The sequence below is a fragment of the Sciurus carolinensis genome, unplaced genomic scaffold, assembly GCF_902686445.1.
Source record: "Sciurus carolinensis unplaced genomic scaffold, mSciCar1.2, whole genome shotgun sequence".
NCBI lineage: Eukaryota > Metazoa > Chordata > Mammalia > Rodentia > Sciuridae > Sciurus > Sciurus carolinensis.
This window is the reverse complement of record NW_025920204.1, coordinates 337,244-364,101: the sequence shown is the minus strand read 5'-3', so window position 1 is coordinate 364,101 and position 26,858 is coordinate 337,244. Positions and strand designations below refer to the sequence as shown.

Sequence of the window (26,858 nt, the reverse complement as noted above, 5' to 3'; positions counted from 1 at the left end):
TATGGTCTATTTTATAGAAGGATCCATGTGCTGCTGAGAAGAAAGTGTATTCACTTTTCGTTGGATGGTATATTCTATAAATGTCTGCTAATTCTAAATTATTGATTGTGTTATTGAGTTCTAAGGTTATTTGTTCAATTTTTGTTTGGAAGATCTGTCCAGTGGTGAGAGAGGTGTGTTAAAATCACCTAGTATTATTGTATTATGCTCTATTTGGTTTCTGAGATTGAGAAAGATTTGTTTGACATACATGGGTGAGCACCTATTTGGGGCATAGATATTTATGATTGTTATGTCCTGCTGATTTATGGTTCCCTTAAGCAGTATGAAATGTCCTTCTTTATCCCTTCTGACTAACTTTGGCTTGAAGTCCACATTATCAGAAATGAGGATGGATACCCCAGCTATTTTGCTGGTCCATATGCATGGTATGTTTTTTCCCATCCTTTCACCTTTAGTCAATGGGTATCACTTTCTATGAGATGAGTCTCTTGCATTCAACATATTGTTGAAACTTTCTTTTTTATCCAATCTGCCAGTCTATGTCTTTTAATTGACAAAGAAAAGTCCAGGACTTGATGGGTTCTCAGACAACTTCTACAAAACATTTTAAGAAGAGCTCATTCCAATACTTTTCAAAGGATTCCATGAATATCAAGAGGAGGGAACTCTCCCAAAATCATTCTATGAAGCCAATATCACCCTGATACCTAAACTAGACAGAGACACATAGAGGAAAGAAAATTTTAGACCAATATACTTAAGGAACATCGACCCAAAAATTCTTAACAAAATTTTAGCAAATCGCATACAAACACATATTAAAAAGACAGTGCACCATGATCAAGTGGTTTTCATCCCAGGGATGCAAGGTTGGTTCAACATCAGGAAATCAATAAATGTAATTCACCATATCAACAGACTTAAAGTCAAGAATCACAAGATTATTTCAATAGATGCAGAAAAATCATTTGATAAAATACAGCAACCCTTAATGCTCAAAACACTAGAAAAAATAGGGATAGTGGGAACGTTCCTTAACATTGTAAAGGCCATCTACGCTAAGCCCATGGGTAATATCATTCTAAATGGTGGAAAACTGAAAGCATTCCCCCTAAAATCTGGAACAAGGCAGAGACGCCCTCTTTCACCACTCCTATTCAATATCGTCCTTGAAACTCTAGCCAGAGCAATTAGACAGACCAAAGAAATTAAAGGGATATGAATAGAAAAAGAAGAACTCAAACTATCCCTATTTGCTGATGATATAATTATATACTTAGAGGAACCATGAAATTCCACCAGAAAATTCTTAGAACTCATAAGTGAATTTAGTAAAGTAGTGGGATATAAGATCAATGCTCATAAATCTAATGCATTTTTATACATAAGTGATGAATCTTCAGAAAGAGAAGTTAGGGAAACTACCCCATTCACAATAGCCTCAAAAAAAAATAAAATACTTGGGAATCAACCTCACAAAAGAGGTGAAAGACCTCTACAATGAGAACTACAGAACACTAAAGAAAGAAATTAAAGAACACCTTAGAAGATGGAAAGATCTCCCATGTTCCTGGAGGCAGAATTAATATTGTCAAAATGGCCATACTACCAAAAGTGCTATACAGATTCAATGCAATTCCAATTAAAATCCCAGTGACGTACCTTAAAGAAATAGAATAAGCAATCATGAAATTTATCTGGAAGAATAAGAAACCCAGAATAGCTAAAGAAATCCTTCGCAGAACAAATGAAGCAGGGGGTATTGCAATACCAGAACTTCAACTATACTACAAAGCAATAGTAACAAAAAAGGCATGGTATTGGTACCAAAATAGACAGGTAAATCAATGGTACAGAATAGAGGACACGGACACAAACCCAAATAAATATAATTTTCTCATACTAGACAAAGGTGCCAAAAATATGCAATGGAGAAAAGATAGCCTCTTCAACAAATGGTGCTGGAAAGTTGGAAATCTATATGCAACAGAATGAAACTAAACCCATCTCTCCCCGTGTATGAAACTAAACTCAAAATGGATTTAGGACCTCGGAATTAGACCAGAGACCCTGCAGATTACAGAAGAAAAAGTAGGTCCATATCTTCAACATGTCAGCTTAGGACCAGACTTCCTCAACAGGACTCCCATAGCACAAGAAATAAAAGCAAGAATCAACAACTGGGATAGATTCAAACTAAAAAGCTTTCTCTCAGCAAAGGAAACTAGCAGCAATGCGAAGAAAGAGCCTACAGAGTGGGAGAAAACCTTTGCCAATCATACTTCAAATAGAGCACTAACCCCAGAATCTATAAAGAACTCAAAAAACTCAACACCAGGACTACAAATAGCCCAATTGACAAATGGTCTAAGGAAATGAACAGACACTTTACAAAAAAGACCTACATGCAATCAACAAACATATGGAAAAATGTTCAACATCTCTAGTAATAAGATAAATGCAAATCAAAACCACCCTAACATTCCATCTCACCCCAATTATAATGGAGATTATCAAGAATACAAGCAACAACAGGTGTTGGCGAGGATGTGGGGAGAAAGGTACACTCATACATTGCTGGTGGGGTTGTAAATTAGTGCAGCCACTCTGGAAAGCAGTACGGAGATTCCTTAGAAAACTTGGAATGTATCTACCATTTGGCCCAGATATCCCACTCCTTGGCCCATACCCAAAGGACTTACAATCAGCATACTACAGAGATACAACCACATCAATGTTCATTGCTGCTCAATTCACCATAGCCAGATTGTGGAAGCAACCTAGATGCCCTTCAGTTGATGAATGGATAAAGAAACTGTGGCATATATATACAATGGAATATTACTCAGCCATAAAGAATGATAAAATTACGGCATTTGCAGGCAAATGGAGGAAATTGGAGAATATCATGCTAAGTGAGATAAGCCTATCTTAAAAAACCAAAGGAAGAATGATCTCGCTGATAAGTGGATGATGATATGTAATGGGCCGTGGAAGGGGTTTGTTTTAGGGTTAGAGTTATTGTTAGGGAGGGGGGGAAAGAATGGGGAAGGAACTACTGTAAAGAGGGAAAAGAGGGATAGGAGGGGTGGGGGGAAGGGCAAAAATACACAAAAATACCCTATAAATTTATGATTACACAAATGGTAAGCCTTTACTCTATGTACAGAAAAACAACATTTATTCCATTTGTTTACAATAAAAAAAATTTAATCTTAAAAAAAAGAAATTAAACATTATCTGTAATTTTTGAATTTATGTGTTTTCATCCCATCTACAAAGCTTTTTTTTCCTACACATAATTTTTTTTGTTTGCTTTTCATTGTGGGGGGTGTAAAGGAAAGCAGATTGTTTTATGCATTTTGATTCAGTGACTTTTGGACAAATTAAAAGTCCTAAAATCTGGTTAAAGTTAAATGAAATTAAATGAAATTAAATGAATGAAATTAAATTAAATTAAATTAAATTAAATTAAAACTCTAATAAACAGACATGATTAGGGAGACAATATTCTTAAGACACCAGTACTCCTCAATTTAATCTACATATTGAATAAACTACTTCCATTCTGAGTATTTAAACAATAGTGAGTAATAAAAATGCTCAATATGCCCAATGAATTTGAATGGACGTTTATCTATAAGAATTTGTAAATGGTCAGTAAGCACATAAAATAGTACTCACCATTATTAATCATCAGGAAAATGTAAATGGAAACCATGATATACCACTTCATACTCACCAGGATGCCTTGTATAAAAAAGCCATGTGATCATAGATTTGAAGAAATTGAAACCCTTACACAGTGCTAATAAGATCATAAAATGGTATAGCTACATAGAGGGTTAGTTTGGCTGCTCATTCAAAATAGGATTGTCAGGTTACCTTATAACTCAGTAATTCTACTAGGTGTGTGGTAAAGAAAAGTGAAGGCATTTTTTGACATAAAAATGTGTACATGATTGTTCATAGTAACATGACTTATAATAGCCAACTAGTAGAACTAGCCCAAATGTCAACCAAATAACACCTCAATAGATTTTTATGTCTATTATCGTGGATTACTATATTTACAATGATATTACTTTTATTGAAAATGAATGAAGTTTTATGCATGTGAAAACATGAAATTTAGCATTAAGGAAATTTCTCAGAAAACAGAATGGATCCACCATTTGACTCAGCTATCCCACTTCTCCATTTATACCCAAAGGACTGAAAATTAGCATGCTACAGTAATGTAGCCACATCAGCATTTATAACTGATCAATTTACAAAAGCTGGATGGTGGAACCAACCTAGATGCCCTTCAGTAGATGAATGGATAAACTGTGTTATATATACACAATGGAATATTATTCAGTAATAAAGAATAAAATTTATAGGTAATTGTATGGAGTCAGAGAATACGATAAGTGAAATAAGCCAATCACAAAAAAAATGGTCAAATGTTTTCTTTGATAAGTGAATGATGATATGTATTGGGGGATTGGGTGGCAGGGGCTGGTAAGAGAAGAATGGAGAAAACTTGATTGTGTAGAGGAAAATGGAAGGGGGTGGGGCAGGAAAGACAGTGAACTCAGACAGACATCATTACCCTATGTACATGTATGATTTCATGAATTGTGTGAATCTGCATCATGTACATATAAATGTAAAGTTGTACCCCATTTGTGTACAATGTATCAAAATGCAGTCTGTAGAAAAAAACACCATGAATTTTGAAAACATGATAAGTGAAATAATTCATTCACAAAAGACCAAATGGTATGATTCAATTTGTATGACAAATCAAGACAAAGCTATAGACAGAAAGTAGTTAGTGGTTGACTAGGAGGCTTGGGGTAAAGTTTGGGATGATGATAATGGTAAGATGTTTTTGAGTCAAAATGTTCTAAAACTGGATGTGGTGATGGGTTGCACAATTTTATTAATATTTCAAAAATTACTGGATTATACAGTTTAAAAGTTTGGTAGTGGGTGAATCAGATACTGAACCCAAATCCATTTACTCACCTTTGGTAAACATGCTAAGTGAATCATGAACAAGCAATTTGAGTGAGGAACATATATTTAGTAAGCCAGCAAAACTGAGAAGATGGTAGACTAATACCCCAAAAGATTATCTTCACACAAATTTCAGACTTCATTTATCTTTAGACAAGGAGAAAAGAGGGGGTCGTCCAGTTAGGAATTGATCGATGACTGGAAACTTTTAGTCACCAGTTTAATGGTCTGGAGTTGGATATTGCAAAATCTGGTAGTTGGCACTCTGTTCATCATGATACCCCTGTAAAACTTAAAATATCTTAGTTACCCTTTTCTTGTTGCCTTTAGTGTTGAAATGGGAGGAGAGACATTAGGGAAATTTTGGGTAAATCAACTTTTTACTACCAGTTCTGAACAAACATTCCTTAAGCTACTAATGTGTCTACATGTAGAGTTGAACAGAAACAATCTGACCCAAAAATTAAGGTAGCAAAGGAGACAGATAAAATGCAAAGGCATAGATGCCAGACTTTTCACCCTGTTTAGTCACACTTTGAACATCTGCCTAGGCCAAAGTGAACAGTTTTTGTTTTTCTTTCTCTTTTTTTAGTTGTAAATGGACACAATGCCTTTGCTTATTTATATGTGTTGCTGAGACTAAAACCCAGTGCCTCACATGTGCTAGTCAAGTGCCCTACAACTGAGCCACAAACCTTGCCCAATGATTAATTCTTTTGACAAAAGCAGTTCAAGTCATGTTAAAGTTGAAATTTTTACATAGGCAACAGTTATCATAAACCCACATGTCAGAGGAACTATCTACAGCAGAGCTAGTGAAAGACTAATAATATATTGATTAGCTGTATGATATGACCTTCAAAGTTGGTGACTTTTAAAGTCAACTGGAAGTAAATGAAGCTGGAGAGATTATTTAGGTTTTTCCTCAGTTACAAATTATGTCTCAAAAAAGCTATTGCTGAAAAACCCACTACCACAGCCAAAACAGTATAACCAGGATTACATGGTGCTCTTGGTCTTTGTGTCTCCTAGGTCTCTATATTTTGGACACATTAACATCTCCTTTCTCCCTCTCCTCATGTTTTATGTTATGATGTTGAAGAGTCTCAATTTGCTGAATATCTGATAGTCCTAATTATTCTGAATTCTTCCTTATAGACTTATGTAATCTGTTTCCTGGAAGGAATGCTTTATAGTCAGTCATATTTTAAAATGAGGTGTGAGCGTTTAACACAGAAAATTTTACTGAGATTGTGATCTTCACAGAGTATGTGGTTATCAAATTGCATTTATTCATGAAAGTATCCAAAAAAGTACTATTTGAACATTTTTCAAATTATAAAATGTCTGTAATTTTTTCTTTTTTTGTTTGAGATTTTATTGTTTGAATTATAGGAAATGATACCTTAATAGTAGTAAGAAGCCAGTGAAGAACATAGAGAAAGAAAATAGTATGAGGTTTATTCTTTCAAAAGATTGTGCTGCAGCAAAGGAAACTATCAACAATGCGAAGAGAGAGCCTACAGAGTGGGAGAAAATCTTTGCCACTCATATTTCAGATAGAGCACTAATTTCCAGAATATATAAAGAACTCAAAAAACCCTACACCAATAATACAAATAACCCAACAAATGGGCTAAGGATATGAACAGACCCTTCACAGAACAAGATCTACAAGGAATCAATGAACATTTGAAAAAATTTTCACCATCTCTAGTAGTAAGAGAAATGCAAATCAAAACTACACTAAGATTCCATCTCACCTCAATTAGAATGGCGATTATCAAGAATACAAGCAACAGAAGGTGTTGGCGAGGATGTAGGGAAAAAGGAACACTCATACATTGCTGGTGGTGATGGAAATTAGTGCAGCCACTCTGGAAAGCAGTGTGGAGATTCCTTACAAAACTAGGAATGGAACTATGTGATCGCCCACCGCCCGCGGGGACAATCACAACACGTACGCTCTTGATCACAGGAACCAAAAAGCCTCTTTATTCCACAAGTCTCTGACCTATAATGAGAACATCAGCCTATTAGAGTGGACTACCAGGAAAGTCAGCCTATCAAGGAACAGTCTCCAGGCAGATACCAGGATCGCCTCATATACAGCAGCCAATCAGAATTACTTCCTAAAACTTGTTTATGAGTGCAGCTATGTTTGGCAAGCTGCCAGGTGCCATCTTAGAGATCAGGCCACGGTGCTGCTCTGGGGCCCTCAGAGCCCGCCTCTGACATCTCCCCCTTATTCTTTAAATAAAGAAAAGATGACTTGGGACCATGCCTGTCTTAGGTTGTCCATGGCAAATTACATCATTACCCGTCATTGGAATTCTGACCCCCAGGCGTCAGAACCCTGTCTTAGGTTGGTATGCATTTCCACGGATCTTTCTCATCTTTGACTACTGGTCCAGCATGCTTAGCCATACTTGGGGGGATGTACCTGTCTCAATGGCTATCAAAGTCTGTACTGTAGCCCATTGATGACTTCGGGCATCTTGGTAAGCTCTGATTTGGCTGCGTATAACATAGGCTATCCCTAAGCAGATAATAATCAGAACACCTACTGTTCCAGCCCACTGATTTGTCAATCCCAGGCTTTTAGATAACAAAGAGAACATTTTGGATACCGATGCAATTTGAACTCTGGTGGCATTGACTGAGTATTTCAGCTCGTAGCTGACTGGTTAAATTATCAAACATAGATGACCAATTGCCAGTAAGGTAGACAGAGAAATTTTTATATAACATAGCCACAGAGCTAAGGTTATTATAAGCAATAGGGGTGACACACACTGCTCTTAAAGGATAAACACATCCCAGTCCCAAAAGTTCTTGCAAGATATCCACTTGTTCTTGTAGTAAGTCCACTCTTTGATTTACAAGGAGTATGCTTGCTGTTAGATGTTGGTTTAGGGTCTCTATAGTCTGTAAGACTGCAGCTGTATTTTCAGCCAAGTGATTGACTGCTGTTGCTGTAGGTATGACAGTTGCTAGTGCTGCTGTTGCAGAAACCACTATTGCAGTGACCATAGCCGCTGTGATGCCAAATTCTCTCCTGTTTCTTGATAGTAACACTGGCAATTCCTCATCTGTAACAGACTGGGACTGGTAGGAAGGTAGGAACACACATTAAGACTGCCAGTGGGAACCTAGAAGCATTCCAACATTGAGAGAGATAGCACCCTAAGAGACTAAAAAGAGGTTTTAAGTTAGTTCAAGGGGGGCTACGAGCATCATGGTTATCAGGAGTATGTTGGTCTGAGTTACTTGTTGGTAGCATTGGCACTGGTCAAGTTAGTCATTCAGGAACCCAGATAGGCAATGTTTTATCCTGTGGAAACACACAAACCGAGCCGCGGCTCCAGTAAAGCACCGGGTCTGGGCCGTTCCATTGTCCTGTAAGAACATCCTTCCATTGTACCGTCACTCTATCATGTTGTTTATGATTGCCATGTCTCTCAGCAGCAGAGCATCCCTCATTATCCAGAGTTAAAAATTTTAAATTAAAGAGGCAAAGAGAAAGTTTATCTTTAGGGGACCTGAAGGTCTCCCCTATTCCCCCTTTATGTTTATAAAGAGTCCTTATGGGTTATAAGGTATATCTGTGGTTAGAGTTATTTCAAATTTAGTGAGAAATTGGTTCTTACCAAATTTAATTTTTAAAGAAAAACTTAGACTCTATAACGTAGTACAATACTCTAACAGTTGCTTAACCATAATTGTATAAACCCCTATTTTTAAGACTAATTGTTCTAAAGAATAAAACTTAATAGACACAAAGTTAAGAGTAAATTAGTGTTTCTAAGAAATCATTGTTATTTTACCATGTCATTTTACCATATAGATTAAACTTTGGTTTATATTAGAACAATAGTATTTCACCTTAGGAAAAACCTTAAATAGCTTTAAATGTTTCACATACATACAACCAACTTAGTTACATGCAAACTTGTTGAAACTTGCCCTTTACTTACATAGACTTTCTTAGCACTTACTTAGACCCTCATTTATTTCATCCCACAAGCACTTTCTTACCCAGAAACATTTCCTTTTCCCTTTTATTAAATATATTTCCATACCCAGAACCTTTTATTTTCTCTTTCCTATTTGTTGACCCCTTTTTGTTCACATTCTGAAACAAACTCTTATGAAATTTCTGAATTTAGATAAATTACTCTATTTTAACAAGATTAAATATTTTGTTATTTATAGTACTCTAATTGAAACACAGTTGAAACTTTTAGAACCCTTTGTGTATAGAATTGTACCTGTTAGGACATAACTCTTAGTTACCTTGTTTTTAGTTTGGTGATGACACAAAACAATTTTCTGTACAAACACATTTGAGTAATCCCATGCATGTCAATTCTAATTCACTTATTTTCTTAAAAAAAAAAAAAAAAAAAAAACAAGATATTAGACAAGTGTCCTGAGCAGTATTTGCCAGCTTTTTCTTGTTGGAGGAAAGTCCTAGAAAAATTGATGTTAGACATTTTATAAACATGAAAATTATATTAGTTTGACCAACTAGAGACCTGCAAGTTATTTTCAAGACATTTTACTTCTATTAGTTTACCCAATTTAAATTGGACCTTTTTAAATCAGGTGAATTAAAAATATTTGGATCCATTTTTAAATTTTAATTTTAGGAGTGCTCAATTTAGATACAGACAGAACATGACATTAGACAGCACGACATACACATAACACAAAATCAAAGGCCTTGAAACTTTATAGGTGAATCTCCATTGCAATGTAACAGATGTTCAAAAACTCTAGTTGAGTAAGAAAAAATTAGAACTGATCAAAAAAGTCATGAGCTCAAAAAATATGTAGAATTCAAAAAAAGCAAGAGTCCTGGAAAAATGATACGGGAAAAATGATACGGCCGTTAATTAATTTAGTAAAGCACCATAAAATTTACTTTTGCTGGAGTTCAGGTAAGACTCTTTTTGCTCTTTGTTTTTTTTTTTTTTTCTTGGGTTTGAGACCGGTCTCCTACTGAGCCTTCAGGCTTTCTCTATTTACATTTCAACGCAAGCCTTGACTGAGATTTGGATCTGAAAGGAGATATAATGTTCCAGCAGAAACTTGATGCCTAGGGCATTTTAACCCTTAATCCTGGTTAGTAATCAATTCAGGTTTGGACGCAGAAAATTGTGAAACAATTATCTCCCAATATTTGTGGGGACTGGGGCTACGATATCATACTCCTTATTAGGACGTGCCACTGATGGTTGGGCTGGTTTGTTTAGGCGGCGGCTCTCTGGGGAGAAACTTGGAGCCCCCTTTGGGAGGTCCTGGAGAGAAGCAGGCCTTAAGGGTGGATAACATAGGGCAGACTCCTAATGGGGGACCCTCCCCTAAACTGATTTCCCTCTTCCTAACAAGTTGTTCCTCACACCCAGTTTCATTTTCCTTGTCTGTCTCTGATCTTATTGAGGCCCTTTCGGATGCTTTAGACCTTCCCTCTTTTATTTCCTCCAAAACCTCTTCCCCTTGTTTTAGGGCCTCTCTGCTTTTTTCAATATTAACTCCATTAACCTTCTAATCAGTGCACTCCATTTACTTATAAACCCTCCTTAAAAGTGAGGTACCAACATGAAGAATTAAAAGGTTACACAGGATGAAAATAAGCAGCTTGCTTTACTAAGAAAAGATGGAAATCATCTATGTGGCTAAATCAGCTTATGAGGGGCTATGGGTCCAACCAATTCCAATTAGGGAATTGCCCGAGTGATGCAATCAATATCAGCAAAAAGATCTGTTACTCCTTTTTTTTTTTTTTTTATCTGTTACTCCTTAAACTCTACAAGGGCTATGACAGCTGCTTCCATTTTGTGAGCCTTGAGTTGAAGAGTTCTGTGCCCTGTTTCTTAAATGATTTGGTAACATCTTTCCCTCAACAGTAACCAATTTGCACTTGTTAGCCCAATGTTTTTCTTTTCTGCACCTGGGCAAAGACCTGAGGCATGAGGTGTAACAGATTTTACTACAGTTATCTCTTTTGTTAGGGCATTATCTCTTTGCTGCTGATTTTGTGCATCTATTGAAGCATATTGGCCTTCTCCTATTAACATCTCAACATTTCCATCAGGAAACCTTGCTACTATGTTTCTGCAAGCAGTTTCAACAGCTATTTCTTTGCCACTGAGTTCTCCAATTAGACATTGTCCTCCAGATAACACTGCTCTGCATACCTGTTTCCAATCAGTCTTAACTGCCTCTTTAAAGTTTTTCTAATGGTTGATGGTATCTCTATTTTGGTCCTCAAATACCGGCAGGTTCTACAAATTTTGAAGCTCTATATATTAGGTTTAGCTTTCTACTACCCTTTTCCCCTAGTTCTTAAGTTTTCACTACCACTTGGTTATTTCTTTGGGGGTTCTTTGTATTAGATTTAGCTCTCCTTTTCCCCTTGTTCTCAAACTTTCTGAGTAATTGTTTTCTAGGTCACTACGACTCAATCCTTCCTCACTTTGTTCTCCTTAAGAGCTCTTTTCCGTTGCTATTAGATCCTGTTTATGAAGATCCTCTCCAAGTTGTTCCCACTGCAGAATGTTTAATAATCCTTCATCTAAAAACCAAGGAGTTACCTTCTCTATTGTATCTAAGAATGTTCTAGCAGTTTTGGTTTTTAAAGGTGTACCATTGGCCTTAAGCAGTTCCCGTAAGGGTTGTTGCATAAGAACTTTTGATACTTCAGACCCCATCTTGTACAATGTAAGCTGCGTTCCACGTGCTTATCTAGTCCTTGAACCACCTTTTGCTTAGTTCAAGGTGTAGCCACCTTTCAAGTGCCACTTTCACTTTAATGCCTTTAATGTGGACTGCCTTTCACTTAGTCCAGGGTGTAGCCGCCTTTTGTGTGCCACTTTCACTTTATTACCTTTAATGTGGACCACCTTTTGCTTAGTCCAGGGTGTAGCCACCTTTCCCGTGCCACTTTCACTTTATTACCTTTAATGTGGACCGCCTTTCACTTAGTCCAGGGTGTAGCCGCCTTTCACGTGCTACCAAGGCTGCCTTTCACTTGTTTATTTTTGACCTTTTTATAACTGGTTTAACTTGTTAAAATTTTAGAATATCTTACCTTGTTTTCTTACTTATCCTTGTAAAATTTTCATTCCCGGATTTCAGCACCACTTGTGATCGCCCACCACCTGCGGGGACAATCACAACATGTACGTTCTTGATCACAGGAACCAAAAAGCCTCTTTATTCCACAAGTCTCTGACTTATATTGAGAACATCAGCCTGTCAGAGAGTAGACTACCAGGAAAGTCAGCCTATCAAGGAACAGTCTCCAGGCAGATACCAGGATCGCCTCATATACAGCAGCTAATCAGAGTTACTTCCTAAAACTTGTTTACGAGTGCAGCTATGTTTGGCAAGCTGCCAGGTGCCATCTTAGAGATCAGGCCACGGTGCTGCTCTGGGGCCCTCAGAGCCCACCCCTGACAGAACTACCATTTGACCCAGCTATCCCACTCCTTGGACTATACCCAAAGGACTTAAAATTAGCATACTACAGAGATAGTTGCTCAATTCACAATAGTCAGACTGTGGAATCAACCTAGGTGCCCTTCAATTAATGAATGGATAAAGAAACTGTGATATATATATATATATATATATATATATATACACAATGGAATATTACTCAGTTATAAAGAATAATGAAATTATGGCATTTGCAGGAAAATGGATGAAATTGGAGAATATCATGCTAAGTGAGAAAAATCAATCTCAAAAATCCAAAAGACGAATGGTCTCACTGATAAGCAGGTGATGACACATAATGGGGGGTGGGAGGGAGGCAAGAATGGAGGAAGGAGGGACTATATAGAGGGCAAAGAGAGGTGGGAGGGGTGGGGAGAAGGAAAAATAATGGAATGAATCAAACATCATTACTCTATGTAAATGTATGAATATGCAAATGGTAAGCTGTTACTCCATGTACAAACAGAAACAACATGTATCCCTTTTGTTTACAATAAAAGTAAATTAATAAAAAAGATTGTGCTGACTGTTACATGGAAGAAAGATTGGAGTCAATCACATTAAGAAACTATTAAGAAATTAAGGTGAAACAAGGTAGCAATTTGGATTGGGAGGGTGGGTATAGAATTAGAACTGAACTATTTCAAAAGGAGATAAAATTGATGTGACTTGTTAATGGATTCCATGTAAGAAGTGAAGTGTCAAGGTTGACTTTCAGGTTTATGACTTTTGCAACTGTATGAGTGTTTATAGCAGTAACTCAGAGTAGGAACTATTAGGGGGAAACATCTCAGTATGTAGGGGAATCTGACAAGTTTTTTTGATACATTGAGTCTGAAATGGATTTGAAACAGCAAAATGGATTGTGTCTGGAAGCAATTGTTGTGAGAGATCCAAGAAGTCTTGGAGAGGTTTGATATATATATTAGTCAGCAGTTTATAGTAACTGATATTGAATCTTGAGTGACTCCAATATTTAACAGTCAGTTAAATGAGAATAAATAAGCAAAAGAGACTGGTTAGTGACCAGAGAAGTAGAAGGGATACCAGGAGAAATTGATGTCACATAATCTGAAGAGGGAGAGTATTTCAAAAGAAGGGAGTATCCCATCTTGCTTCAAGAGATCAAATATGCATGTTGAAACTAAGGTTTATTTTCATAGCTTATTAATCATGTCTGTGGTTGTATATGTGAATTTTTATCCTGTCTTTGCTTTATTTAATTTATCAGTAATGTGTTTCTATTTACTTATTGTATTGTTTTTGTTTTTGGTACCAGGAATTAAACTCAGGGGTACTTGACCACTGAGCCACATCCCCAGCCCTATTTTGTATTTTTATTAGAGACAGGGTCTCACTGAGTTGCCTAGTGCCTCACTTTTGTTGACACTGGCTTTGAACTCAAGATCCTTCTGCCTCATTTCCCAAGATGCTGGGATTACAGGCATGTGCCATTTGGGTTGTTTTATGATATTCTCAGTCAGATGCAGCTACATGAGAAAGCAGAGAAGCTCAGGAAGAAAAAACAAGAGTTTATATATTCACAGGTCTTAGAGACAGAAGGCACTGCAGGTTATGCAGAGCCACATAAGAAAGACACCAGAGTGGTCAAGAGGTGGAAGACAGAAACAAGGAGAAAGCATTAGAAAGAAAGACTCAGCAGGATGAATAGGAGTGGCTAGCTAGAATAATTTTCCTAAGGCATGGATTATATAGAGGTTTGACTCTGGATTGGTTAGATCAAAGGCAACTTCTAGTATGCTTTTTGTTGTCCCTAAGTATTGGCTATCTCAGGGAGGGGCAGTCTTTCCCCAGCTAGAAGGCTTTTTTAAAGATATTGAAACATCATAGTACATATACAGAAAAAAGTATACATACAATACATTCATAATCTTTAGTCCATTGGATGTAATGTTAACTTAAAATTTCCCTGTTAAACATTAAGTTATTTTTCAGGTTTATGCTGTTATAAATAAATATCTTTGTACATGTGGGTTTTCAGGGGTATATTTTAGGTGACTTCTTAGGTTGGTTAAAATTCCAGAAGTAGTGTTATTTTATCAGAGCATTAGAATATACCTTTATGGTCTTTGAAGTCATTTAGCAAAATGACTTACTTTGGAAACAAATGTTATCAGTATCTTTGTAAATTTTTAAATTATTTTTACAAATTAAAATTAATTATGATAATATAGATGTGTAAAGAGGAAAGTAAATATTACTCAAGTTATTAAAATCCAATTGTTAATATTTTTAGAAAATATCCTTTCATATATATTTTCAATATAAAATTAAGTAGACATTTTATATAAATTGGATTCTTTATTATGCTTGCTATGGACTATTCTATGATAATAAGAACAAGTCTAAGTTGTCATTTTTAAAGGTTATATGCTTATTTTATCATTTAAGCTTCAAAGAGTATGTATATTAAGGTTAAGCTCTTTAAATCCCTTGATGTGCTATTGCTAGATGAGAGCAAATATGCATACTTAAGTATTTTGAGGGGGTAGTAACTGGGGATTGAAGCCAGGAGCATTTTAGCACTGAGCTATATCCCCAGACCTATCTGCTTTTTATTCTCCTAGCAGGCTCTCACTACATTGCTTATAGCCCCACTAAATTTCTGAGGTTGCCGGGAACTTCCAATCCTCTTGCCTCAGCCTCCCAGATCACTGTGATTTGTACACTTACCATTGTTCCCAGTACATACTTAAATTTTCAATTGCATGTTGTCAAATTCTATAGTTTATGGGGATTTTGAGAGATTTTAATTAAAATTTATTTTTTCTTTAGTTGATTTTTGGTACATTTTGATATTTAATTCTAGACATCTAAAACTTCTGTGTCTTTCTATTTTTTATCTTTTTATGTTTAGCTTTTGCCTATGATGACAGAGTAGCTATAGTGGATACCATTTGTGAATGCCTGCCAAACTTCACGAACCTTTTTTAAAATTAATATATCAGTCTCTACAGCAACTAGATGGTGGAACACAGGTAAATGACTATAGGAACTTATTTTCAGGTAATACTTCAATTAGTTTTTGTTCCCTTGATTTTGTTTATATATATTCTCTATTTATAAAATCACTTGCAGAGATTTTGCTAATAACATTAAACTTGTATATCAAATTGAGAATTGACTTTTTATTGTTTTGCATCTTCCAACTTATGAACACAAATTATCTCCTCACTTATTTAGAACTTTAATTTCTTTCATTGGAGCTGTAGTTTTCTGCATAGAATTCCTCTTTCTGAGTTTTCAGCTGAGTAATTTTTATGTGATTTTAATTAGCATTCTTTTAAATTTTGATGTCCATATGTTGGTCAATAGCATATAAAAATATGATTGAATTTTTGTTGTTGTTTATTTTGTGTCCTGTGAATTAGACCTTAGTAGTTTTAGTAATTTCTTAACAGACTTATTGGGATTTTCTACATAGATAGTCATGTTATCTCAAATATAAACACAGTAGCTTTTGTTTTTGTTTTCCTTTTAAATATGCATACCTTTAGTTCCTTTTCATGATTTATTGCATTAGCTAGAATTTCTAGCACTATACTGATTGTACATGGTTGTGAGAGAAAATATCTTTGCCTTGTTCTCCACTTTAGGGGACACCATTTAGTCTGTTGCACCATTAAGTAAACATTAATAATAGTATTTTTATAGATGATTTTTTCAATTTGAGTTAATTACCCTCAGTTCCTATTTTTCAGAGGTTTTATTATGATATGGGTTTATTATTGAATTTTTTCAAATGAACTTTTTGTGTTGATTGGTAAGATCATATAATGTTATTTGTCTTTAACTGTTTAATATGGTAGAATACATAGATTTTTAAACTTTGAGTCAGCTGTGCATCCCTGACATAAAGCTCATTTGTTTGTGATGTTTAATTCTTGTTTATTGATGAATTCTATATGTTAGTATTTTGTTAAGGATTCTTCACTTACATTTATAAGGAATATTGGTCTGTGGTTTTCTTTGTTTTGTATCAGGGTAATATTAGATTTATAAAAATGGTAATTATCTCATCTGGAAGAAATTTTGAAGAGTTAGTGTTAATTCTTTAAATATTAAGTAGACTTCTGCAAGTGAAATGTTTGGACCTAGAGATTTCTTTTTTGGGGGGGTTTAAATTTTGAATTTATTATTCTTAATAGTTAAATGACTATTCTAATTATAGAATTATAGAATTATAATTATATCATTCATACTAGTGACTTGTAGTTTGTGCTTTTTGAAGAAATGAACCATTTTATCTACGCAAATTTATTTGTGTAGAGTTTATCACAGTACTATCTTTTTGAAATCTTCAGTGTCTATAGTGATAGCCTTCTTTATTCTAGATATGGAAACTTGGGTTTTCTTTATTTTCCCTAGAAGTTTGTGTTTTTCATTGTTATTTCAGAGGATTATCTTTTTGTTTTGTTGATTTTTCTGTCATGCTTTTGTTCTTAATTTTCTTGATTTCTTCTTGCTATCTGTTATTTTCTTGCTTCTCCTTGCTTTTAGTTTATTATGCTCTCCCTTTTCTAGGTTACTGAGGTGAAAACATTGTTTCAAGACTTTTTTCTTTTTTAATACATACATTTATTAATTTAGTGCTATTTTTCCATCAATTCTGCTTTAATCATGTCCTATAGATTTTGATATGTTTTATTATCATATCATGACCCATGAATTATTTAGTCTGTTTTAGGTCTTTGTGTTCTTCAGGTTTGTTTGTTTTGTTGATATTCATAAGTTGTTTTACATCCTTGTTGATATCTTATCTAGTTCTATCAATTGTTAAGAGGTGGTGTTGAATATCTCAAAATGTATAAGTGCATTCTACTGTCATGTGCAACTAATTAGAACAAATAAAATTTTTAAAAATTAAAAAAGAGATCTCTAGCATTAGTAGTAAATTTGTGTTTCTTCTGTTATTTCCATCAATTTTACCTCACATAGTGTATCTCTGTTGCTCAGTCCACATATATTTAGGATTGTTTTGTCTTCTTGATAGATTGACCCTTTTATTTTTGTATAAAGTCCTTTTTTGGTCATTTTCTTTGCTTGTGAAATCACTTTAACTGATATTAATATAGCCATTTATGCTTTCCTTTGATTCATATTCTCATGGTACATCTTTTTCCATTTTTTTTACATTTGACCTGCATATATTCTTATATTTGAAATGAGTTTTGTCAATCTTTGTGTTTTATTTGGTATTTGATTTGTACATGGTAGGGCTTAAATTGTCACCTTATTTCTTGCCTTTATCTATTTTTCATTTTTATATTTGTTTTTTTCTTACTGTTTTGTGGCTTACTTGAACATTTTTTAGAATTCCAATTTTACTTATCTATAATCTTTTGGGTCTCTCTCTCTCTCTCTCTCTCTCTCTCTCTGTCTCTCTGGGGATTGAACCAAGGGCCTTGTGCATGTGAGGCAAGCACTCTACCAACTGAGCTGTATCCCCAGTCCCCAAGGGGTATATCTCTTTGTTGAGCATTTTAGTAGTTCTCAATATTATATATAAATCACTTATTAGTCTCACTGGTACCATCATTTTATCAGTTTTTAGTAAAATAGAGAGGTATGACATCTCTTAAACTCCCTCATTTATAATATAATCAAGCTAAATATTTCTTCTGTAGCTGGGCATGGTGACCTATGCCTGTAATTCCAGCATGGACTTGAGAGATTGAGGCAGAAGGATCTTGAGTTCAAAAGCAACCTCAGCAACTTAGTGAAGCCCTAAGCAAGACCCTGTCTCTAATAAAATATAAAAGAAAGGCCTGGGGATGTGTCTAGGTGGTTGAGTACCCCTGGCCTGGTACCAAAAAAAAAAGAACTGCCTGAGATAATGTTATTGTTTTTTCTTCACCCATCAAACAGTTTATAAACTCAAGAAAAGAATAAAAGTCTACTGTGTAGTTTTGCTTTTTGTGTTCTTCTTCCTCTTGTTCTTTTAGCCTTTCCTTTCTGTTTAAAAGAACTTTATTTTTTTTAGAGCAGATCTGCTGATGACAGATCCTCCTGTTTTCTTCATTTTGACATTATGATTTTCCTTTCATTTTTGAAGGATATTTGCACTGGGAATTGGATTTTGGGTGACAGGCTTTTTTATTTTCTCTGACTTTTGGCTCTTCAGAAATGTGCCAGTTCCTTCTCACCTCCATGGTTTCTGATAAGAAATATATTGTCATTTGAGTTATTTTCCCCGTACATGTAATATAGAATATCATTTCTCATTCTCCTTTTTTTATGGTAGCTTTTATAAGTTTGTCAATGATAAGTATTAGTGTCGATCTCTTGTGATTTATTCTGTTAGGGATTTGTTCAGATTCTTTGATCTCTACATGTATATTTTACCATGTCTGGGAAGTTTTTAGCCATTGTTTCTCAAGTATTTTTTTAGTTACCTGATTTTTCTTGGAGGACTCTATGACATGACTATTAAATTTCTTGTTATACTCTTAATTCCTCAACATCCTATTTGTTTATTTTTCAGTTTAGATTGGTTGTTCAGATTAACTGTTTTCTGTTTTTTTACTTTCTATTTAAATAATTCTTCTGTATCCCCTCCATTCTGCTACCCAGCCTATTCACAAAATTTTTATTGTGTTTATTGTATTTCCAGTTCTAAAATTTCCACTTGGCTTTTTTTCTACATTTTCTTTGGTAATTCTTTTAAGTTTTTCAATGAGATTTTCTAAAAGAGCTTATAAATGCTCATTTTATTAGACCTGTGTTAAATTCTTTGTTGGGTAATTGTAATATTTTGTCATATATTGGGATTGGCAGGTATTGATTCTCTTTTTGCATTTAGTTTTGAGACTTTCCTTATTTTTGGTGTGGTGAGTGTACATTCTCAACCAATATTGGTTGAAGATATTGGTGAAGACTCAGCAATAATTTAAAAAAATAAAATTTTTGTGGTTTTAACTTTTTTTCAATTAAAGAGAAATAGTGTCTACACACATATTTGAAAAGTAAAGAACAATTTATTTTCCTATTATAAAAGTAGCATAAAGCATTAGAGATAGTTTTTTAACAAAAATATGTAGAATTCCATAATCTTATCATTTTAATAAAATTACTATAATAATTTTGAAATATTTAAATTTGAATTGAGATTTTAAATCTCATGTATTGCTTTTTCCTAGTGATATTATACACTTATTTGCAATGTATTTGAATTAGATTACACTGCTTGTGCCACCCAGTCATTTGGCATTTGATACTCACAAAATCTTAGTATATCTGTTTGTAATTTAAATGCTGAAGATTGTTATATGCTATTGAGTAGGGAATTGTTCACAAATCCCCATTCAGAGGCAGGTAACTATTATAAACTCAGTGTCATATGATTGAAGAATTCAAATCATAGCAAAGGAAATTTTAAGTTATTTCTAAGTCTGGCTTAGCAAAGCATACTCTGCAGCAGTCTGAAATGGTTTTCTTTGATTTGATTCTTGGTGAATATATGGAATACCACTAGATTCTTTTATTTTAGAGCTTTTTTTTTTGCCATTATTCCTATTTTGCCTATTTTCTTGTTTCAGTTTGTTCTCCATGAGAATTTTCTATGATTTAACCTAGTATTTTATCCTTTTGAAATTGTTCAGTTTTCAGAGTCACTGAGGGCACCTATAGTAAGATTAACCTGAAAACAGTGAGACTCCAGATGGTCATTTCCTAACCAAATACAATAAGATATACCTGAGAAACTGGTAGTCAGTGATGGTGGAGCATTGACAAACAGAGTGCAGGCAGTCCACTTCTCTTCCTTTGATGTTTCTCTTCCAGAAATATAGCTTGATCTTATGTTTTTACATGTTTTAGAGAAATACACATACTTAAGTTCCTTTTCAGTTGATTGTAATCTTCCAGGCTTGCATATTTTTAATTGTTTTATTTTTTTAATTAACAAGAAATTCATTTACTCTTAGTTCAATTATTTTATTTTAGAATTTAAATTAAATGTTTTCTGAGCATGAGCAAATACACTAAGATTGTACATTTTTTCCTTTCTTTATGATTTCAAATCAAAACTTAAATTTTAAAAGTTATGTGATTTGAGATGGGGATAAACAATAAATCTACAACAAAGACATAACAACAATGTATGTTAGTCTCATTACTAGTAAAATGGCCACTGTTTATCTTTCTTTTTTTATTGTAAACAAATGGGGTACAACTTGTTTCTCTGTTTGTACGTGAAGTAGATGAATACCATTTGTGAAATCATACATTTACAAAGGGTAATAGTGTTTGATACATTCTGTTACTTTTTTCCTTTCTCCCACCCCTCCCACCCTTATTTCCCTTTGTACAGTCCCTTCTTCCTCCATTCTCCCTTCCACCCCCCATTAGTTATCATCATCCAATTATCAGTGAGATCATTCATCTTTTGGTTTTTTGAGATTGGCTTATCTCACTTAGCATGATATTCTCCAATTTTATCCATTTGCCTGCAAATGCCATAATTTATCATTCTTTATGGCTTAGTAATATTCCATTGTATATGTGTGTGTGTGTGTGTGTGTGTGTGTGTGTATGTGTATCACAATTTCTTTATCCATTCATCAATTTAGGGGCATCTAAGTTGGTTCCACAATCTGGCTATTGTGAATTGAGCAACTATGAACATGATTGTACATATTTTTAACATCATTCAACTATGACATCAAAATTGAGAAGACTGGATGAAGATATATTTAAAGGAGTGGTAATTAAAGGAATTCAGGATAATTTTTCAGAACATTCTGTGGAAAATAAACCAAAGACAGCTGCTTTCTTTAAGAACTCCAATTTGCCATTGAGATTTTTGTCAACCTTATTTATTCTCAAAACAATCACTCAAGGTAAGCTTTCAAGCATGCTTACAGAATAATTTTTAGTAACTAGGAGAGATAACCATATAATAAAGCAATTATTTTACAATCAAATGTGTTTTAAATTTTCAGCATGAGATTTTGGCTTATTTTATAATGGTGGCACATTATTTAAAATCAAGTTTTATTTGGTAAATTTGAGAGAATGAAGTCTTTTGTATTGTTACTTCCTCCCAGAAGCCTGTGTTGATTCTCTTAGATCATGTTCTAACAACAACCTTCACTTAAAATTGTTGGCTTATTTGCCACATAAATTGGAATTGCTAGTTAGTTTGCTATTTTCTCCTAGACAACCAAGTTGGCCAACTATAGCTTACAGAACATATCGGGTCCACCATCTATTTTGTTAATAAAATTTTCTCACATAACCATGCTCATTTGTTATGTCTTGGCTATGACTCTTTTTGCCTTTGAACAGCCGAGCTGAGTAGCTGGCAAGAGAGACTGTGTAGCCTCTAAAACTTATAAAATTGTTACCTGGCCCTATACTGAAAAAGCTTATCAATCCTGCAGTAGTTAGTTTACTAATGATAAAAACTTATTTTGTTTATCCGCCCAAACCTAGCATGGTTCTTGGTGTATAAGAATGAATTTATTGATATATAAAGAAGTGAATCAATTAAAAATAATACTACATGCAGAAGACCTGGGCTCAATCTCCAGCATTGCAAAGGAAAGAAGAAATGAAGGGAGGGAGGGAGCAAAAGGGAGAGAAAGAAGGAAATTCTTCAACCAAAGATGATCATAATTTTTTTCCTCCAGTACTAGGGATTGAACCCTGGTGTACTCTACTGCTGAACCACATCCCTGACCCTTTTTATTTTTTATTTCATGACAGTGTCTCACTAAGTTGCCAGCTTGACCTCAAATTTGTGATCCTCCTGTCTCAGCCTCCTCAGTTTCTGGGATTTACAGATGTGCAGCTTAATTATATGTAATGTCAACTTAATTGATATACTTTAAATTATTACCTGTAACCAGTTGTCATTCTGGATCATTAAATATGAGAAATTTTGTTAAAGTGAGTCATACCAGTGTGGTCAAGCAGAAAATATATAAGTTTTGTATCTATTGTGTTTGTTAAATTGTATGACTCAGAATGGTGGTTTCTTTAAATGGGCAATGACATCAATTTTATTTGGGTACTTTATCTGAAGTATGTTTATCTGAAGTCATTACTACTAGTGATAAGTGAACTAATGAAAAAAAAGTCATAATTCTACCTTCTTAGTTGTTTTTACTTGGTTTTGGTTTTCATAATTATAATAGACTGGTAACTGTTTGAAAGATCATTTACAAGCCAGTCATGGTGGCTCATGCCTGTAATCCCAGCAACTCAGAAGTCTGAGGCCAGAGGATCACAAATTTGAGGCAGTCTCAGCAACTTAACAAGACCCTCAGTAACTTGGCAAAACACTGTCTCAAAATTAAAAATGCATGGGCATACTCAGTGGTAAAGTGTCTCATAGTGATTAAGTAGTCTTATCATCAAGAGAACATGATAATCCTTTATACACCAATAACACAAAGCAAAAACTGATTGAACTGAAAAAACAGTTTTTTTTTTTTAAATTTTGAGACAAGGTTTACTAAGTTTTCCAGACTGACTTTTAGTTTACAGTCCTCCCGCCCTCAGCCTCCTGAGTCACTGGAATCATAGGCATGCACCTCCACATGCAGCTATATTAAATTCTAGTTAATAGTAGCTATCTATTATCAATATCAATAAACTTCATTATTGTTATATTATTTAACTTTTAAGAGTTGAATTAAGATATATTAGATCACATTAGCTGTCTATGGCTATATATACAACCAAACACTTATGGGACTTACAAAAAACTTTTATTTACTAGCTCACAATTTTTTTGGATTGATAATTTGAGATGGACCCAAGTGACAGGTTTTTCTGGGTTGGGATCCCTGTTCTTGGTTCATCTTTCTCCCATGGGCCTATTCACACATGGCAGAAAAGTTGGTGATGCAAGAGCTCTCAAGGCTAGGATCCTGAGCACACAGCATCATTTCTTCTGCATCTTGTTAAGAGCATAGAGTTAGCCTAGGCTCAGAGCCAGGCAGTGTAGCTCATCTGTAGCTTGCAAATGAGGCAGTTTCTAATTGCTTTTTAAAGCTGCCAAATAGACTAAATATAGGAAAATCTTATCTTACACTGATTAAGATCAACAGACTGACTTTTGGTAAAGAATATAAAGGTAACATTTCAATGACAGGATTTTGTTAAAAGACTCAATAATATAACACATTTAGGAAAATAAATGTTTTGAAATAGTTATAATTAATATTTTAAAAATAGTCTTTTGGAAGATAAATTGGTCTTGTTTCCAGAAACATCTTCTACTGGATAAATTCAAATGAGAACATAATTTTTCTGTAAGGTCGATCTTGAAAAAAGTAGTCAAGTACTATTTTTTACTCTTTAAAACTCTTAAAGAACAATTTCTTCAGCTTGTAAATTTTAAGAAAAATCCCATATAGCATTCAACCTATTTAATAGTCAGATGATATATTAATAAGTGAAGCAATTTGTATTAAGTGCAGCAGGTGGTGCTGTGATAAAACTTTTGTTCCTTATAGAGTTTATAATTCATGTATACTTTGTGTAATTGCTAGATATATATATATATATATATATATTTATGTATATATATTCTAAACAAGGCAAATCTAAACAATCTATCAATTTTGTTCTATTATTCTTTAATTTCCAACATTTATTTTTTAGCTATGAAATTAAGTATAGTAATATAATGTTCCTTGAACTTTCTAAATTCTAACAAAAAGAAAAAGGAGTACACAATAAAGGGTATCCAGAGGCATAGATCTTCATTTCTCAAAATATTTTAATATATATATTTTAATTTCATATTAGTTACTCTAACTTCTCATTCTTAATAACTAGGGTTTAGTTGTTTTCTTCATATTTATGTAAGAAAATTCAACCCAAAACCAAGAAGACAATAAATGCCATTTGGTGATTCTGTTATACTTTCAGTGTATTTCAAGTCATTAAAGTAGAAATCTCAATAGAAAAAATAACTCTATTATATGAACAGAATAAACTTTTAAAAATTCCTTTTAATAGAGCTTTGAAACAATTATAGAAAACTGGTGTTAAGAATAGTGACTTGGGTTTGTTTGGCATATTGAAATATAATGATACAAGTATCTAATACTTTATTTGCATTGATTCTACTTAGATTAGTGCTTTTCATTCCTGACTTTAGAAGCTTCCCAGGTACCTGTCAAACATCTTTAAGAGAATTCCAGGCAATCTAATCTGACAGGTGTCTCTAAAGTGCTAGCCTTGGTAAACCTTGCTGCCACTCTTATTTACAGATATATCAAGGAAAGTAACACTCCAGAGCATATCCAAATTTCTGAAGTTGTCTTTCAGTGGTCTAATATCCAATTTTTAGCCTGAGACAGAAATCCTTGTTTAAAATCCATTTGTTTGTATAAAGTCACATTTTGAAATAACCATTCAGAAAGAAGTAAAGTAATGCGTTCAATTTTTTTGGAAGCACATTACAGTTATAATCAAATATGGAAAATAAAATCTCCCTGTGATATTTAATATAAATCATGTTTTATTTTTTCGTACTCGAAAAATGTAGGTCTTATTTGTTGTTTAGTACTAAAATATGAAAATTTTAAAGGAAATTTACCATATCTCTCCCTTTCCCACTGAGTTCTAATAAATTAGGGGAAATTAATCTAAATTTAGCCTGTGATCTCTTGTCATTTAGTTTTTATTTGTCTTTTGATTTTGTTAAAGTGATGATGCTCTCTTTTTATCTTTCTGATTACCAACCTGACTACTGACATGCAGATGATTTTGCATTGTTTTTCAACTGATTACCTGGCTCAGGCATTTGATTCTTTCTGGATTTGAAGACAGATGAAGGAAAAACATTGTTTTTGGAGTATCTAGCAATTCCAGTAATATTAGGTCTTTTGAGAATATCCAGTAAATGACTCCTATCCAATGTCATTGATAGTTTGCTTCAGATGAGAGTAAAATCTAGTAAGTCTTTATGTAAATGCAAAGAAGAATCAAAGTGAAATGTTTTTCTATCCTCCTCTAGTCTGTAACTTCACATATCAGTGAAGTTACTTTACATATCAGACACTATTTTATTTTGTAATTTAATTTGTATTATAATTTATATAAATTTAATTATAATTTGAAATTTAAATTCTTAAAAATAATTTTGACAGTTGTATAATCGAGTCAGCAATATCATTAAGAGTTAAAAACCGCGGGCTGGCATTGTGTTTCAGTGGTAGAGTGCTCGCCTAGCATGTATGAGGAGGCACTGGGTTTGGTTCTCAGCCCCATATAAAAATAAATAAAGGTGTTGTGTCCCTAAAACTAAAAACAATTAAAAATAAATAAATGTCAACAACTAAAAAAACTTTTAAAAAACAAAAAATTCCTAGTCCTTTGTCCAGATTTTCATTAATAGCCCAATTTTCAGTAGTCATTAGTTTATGTGTACACTGCAAGTGTTACATATTTGAGCCTCTTTGTCTATTCTTTTTTGTCCTGTTGTCCTAACAGATCCAATCATATAATCCTTGTTTGCTCAAGGGGAGGGAGATTATCAAATACATCTTTAGCTAAAGTGAGTATAATGACAGAGATATGTACCTGTTCTTGCCTGTTCTTCTTTACTGCTTTATTGGAAGAAATGAGAGGAAGGCAACAATAATTTGGCAGTGTATGTGGCTAATCTGTTTAACTTGCATTTGTGAAATTTTTATGGTCTGTGGTTTTTTTCTTTGTGGATTTTATATTTAACACATATTACATAGAAATTCTGAACATAAATGTTTTAATTAGGTATTGCTCTTTGAATCTCATGTAACCTCTCGATGTGTGACAAGTAGCCATTTTGCTTAAATAATTCTTTTTCATTTGTAGTGTTCTTTTTTACTTTTAAAAATAGAATGTCAATGCCTTCCAGAGGTGGAAATCTCAAATTAGAAAGTCATTGCCCCTCCTGGTAGTAAGTGACCTGTGAATTTGATACTGCTGTGGGTAGCTCCCTAGTGGTTGGGTACAAAGCATGGGTATGCTTCTTACTAGGTGTATTTGGTGTATGGCTTCACATTTTCAATTCATTTCTGTATATAGTTCTGCTTTTCTTTGAAGTAGGTCTGGTAGGAAAACTGAAGCCTAAGACAGTTGGGTAACTTCTTCAGAGTACCCACTATAGTCAATGTAAAACTGAGTCTTTGACTCTATACATGAGGCTTATTGTACCACAGCAGTGCAATTGGATTTCCAAGGTGTGCTTTTTTTCTTCTGCTCCAAAATATCATTTGTTTTCTGATTTATTTTATCAATGTATATAGCCATTGTAACTGTTCAGATATTAGATTTATAGTTCAGGATCTGACCACCTGGATGAGTAATCTTGGAGTTTG

At 34.0% G+C, this 26,858-nt stretch overlaps 1 pseudogene; it reads left to right on the top strand.

Annotated features, from left to right (window-relative positions):
- LOC124975006 (coiled-coil domain-containing protein 138-like) overlaps positions 1-25,490 on the top strand; it is a 47,510-nt pseudogene extending 22,020 nt beyond the window's left edge.
- Positions 25,491-26,858: the final 1,368 nt, after the last annotated feature.